The following is a 2860-nucleotide window of genomic DNA, read 5'->3' as shown; positions in this document are numbered from 1 at the left end:
TGGGATATCGAGTCGGAGTGTGTCTGATGACAGAATATAAACCATTCCGCCGTGTGATGGCCTTGCAGATGATCGTCTCCTCCTCTGGAACTTGCCCCGCAGTGTCCAGGCTCCATGCGTGGGAAGAGGGAGCAGTGACTCCAGAAGTGGAGGACTGTGGGATGCTGGAGCTGGAGTTGGCCCCTGGTTCTGGCGCATCTTGGAAAGGAGCGTTTGTGGGAAAGGACGTGGGTCCTCAGGAAGCTGGTTCAGTTTTGTAACCTGAGCAAATTTATGATCTGAAACAGATGGCTAGAGGGAATAATCTTTCAAATGATCCTTTTTCCTTCCTTACAGTCTTAACTATTTCTGACTAGGAGGCAGCATTCAGGGAAAGACACGCTGTGCCCAAATGGTTAGGGAAGCCTTTCAAATGCAGATTAGGGGTGTTTACAAGGATGCTCATGGTGGGTGACAAGTATAAGGCTGTGTCTGGGGTTGGGAGGGTGTTGGCCAGGGCACTGGGTGACCAGGGGCCAAAGGTCCCCTGCTTGTGTTTCCTGGAGGAAAGGGTGCTGTTAGGTTTCAGTGGTGGAGTGGTGGAATATTCCGGTTTAATGGAAACACGGCATCAGTGTTTCATCTGCGCTGAGTTTATACCGTCACCTAGAGGTTTGCACACTGTAGGAATTCATCTCTGCCTTATTGACTTGTTCTGTAGATACATCTCCTCGGGCCTCTGGGGGCATCTTGTGTATTAGCAGCTGATTTCAGTCAGGAGGGAGAAGGCAATGGCAACCCGCTCCAGTACTCTTGCCTGGAAAATCCCATGGATGGAGGAGCCTGGTAGGCTGCAGTCCATGCAGGAGACAATTTCTTAGCATGTATCAAAGTGACTTTCTCAATGCTAGCAATATCACTGGAATAATGGCAAGCACAAGCACCTCGCTTGTACATATCTGGCCTAAGGACCTGAACTTTGGGGCAGGAAGGTGATAAGGAGTGTCCGAGACTCCTTCTCTTGTCCAAACAGGATGACTTAAGTTGGGCAAAAGCGCTGGATGGGGCCAACGCATCTTCACCGAGCTCTGCCCGGGGGCCAGGCATGGTGCTGGCCCCTGACACTCACATCCCAGCTCACCCACACATTGCTCTTCCAGGTGGCGTCAGCCCCCTTTATAAACTCAAAACCAGTGAGATGGAGAGATGTGAGCGGGTCTACCATGTCGGCAGTCAGGAAGCAGGGTGCTGGGCTCTAAACCCAGTTTCAAATGATCTACAGTTGGTGTTTCCTCCTCCCCAGGGAGTGGGCTGGCTGCATCTTGCTCCTTGGAGAGACACTGCCCACACCGGGCTTCCAGGATGGGTGCTCTGTGGGGCTGGGTGCTGGCTTCGTTGTGTGCGAGGCTGCTGGATGTTTCAGTCCTTTTTAGGTGCACACGACTTGTCTCAGCTCCAGCACAAGACAAACAAAAACCCCAGTGGTGTGAAATGCCTCTGAGGTTGAAGGTTGCCAGCCCTAAAACCTAGCCCATGTTCTATGGGATCATAAAGAGAGCAAGCATTGTATAAGCCCTGCAGTAGCTAGTAACACTAATGAAAAGAAATAATACTCTACACTTCCTGGCCAATAGGCTGCATTATCTATCTGCTCTCAGTAGACTGGGGTTTCTCTTGGCATTGCATTTGTCTGTTCATTTGAAAAATCAATCTTGTGATGTTTATTTGACTTTGGATATATAGGTTTCTTAGGTATGTGGTTTCAGGCTTGATCACCCTCCCCAAACTGATTGTGAAATCCTGAGGGGCTGATATGTGTCCTTTACAGTGTCTAGGACAGTGAGTTATGCACAGTAGGTGCTTCATAAATTCTATGGGATTGCTTCACGTTGCGTGTGACTCAGTTGCTTAAACTGAAGAGTGTGATCTTGGGATAAAAGGGTAATGACCATGATAAGCTGTAGGATAGCATATTGTTATGAACAAAACACAAGAAAAGGTATGACCAACCTAGGCAGCATAAAAAGCAGAGACATTACTTTACCAACAAAGGTCTGTCTAGTCAAAGCTATGGTTTTTCCAGTAGTCATGTATGGATGTGAGTTGGACTATAAAGAAAGCTGAGCACTGAAGAATTGATGCTTTTGAATGGTGGTGTTGGAGAAGACTCCTGGGAGTCCCTTGGACTGCAAGGAAATCAAACCAGTCAATCCTAAAGGAAATAAGTCCTGAATATTCATTGGAAGGACTGATGCTGAAGTTGAAGTTCCAATATTTTGGCCACCTGATGCTAAGAACTGACTCTTTAGAAAAGACCCTGATGCTGGGAAAGATTGAAGGTGGGAGGAGAAGGGGATGACAGAGGATGAGATGGTTGGATGGTATCACTGACTTGATGGACATGAGTTTGAGTAAGCTCTGGGAGTTGGTGATGGACAGGGAGGCCTGGCGTGCTGCGATTCATGTGGTTGCAAAGAGTCAGACACTACTGAGAAACTGAACTGAACTGATGAACAGTGTTTAGAAATACATATTACATTTCTGATATTGGATCACAAGGGCTTCTGTTTCATTTTGTTGAAAATTTTTAGGATAAAGCATATTTATATATAGCATGAGACTTGCTGTTCTGACTGTTTATTTTAGTGTATTTAGTTCATCATACTATTAAGTTCAGGGATGTGAAACACGTTTGTAGTGCTGCACAGCTGCATCCTCAGGATGCTTTAAATGTGTTAGTTACAGTCAGGGCAACTTTGCCCACATCTGACACTTCAAAAGTATTTTCCTTCTTGAAAAGGTAGAATCTTATCAATGTTAATTAGCTAATTTGGAAAACTCTTCTGTGAATTTATAAAGATGACGTGTGTACTTTCCCGAT

This window comes from Bubalus kerabau, chromosome 11 (genome assembly GCF_029407905.1).
Source record: "Bubalus kerabau isolate K-KA32 ecotype Philippines breed swamp buffalo chromosome 11, PCC_UOA_SB_1v2, whole genome shotgun sequence".
Lineage (NCBI taxonomy): Eukaryota > Metazoa > Chordata > Mammalia > Artiodactyla > Bovidae > Bubalus > Bubalus kerabau.
Note: the sequence above shows the minus strand (reverse complement) of the source record.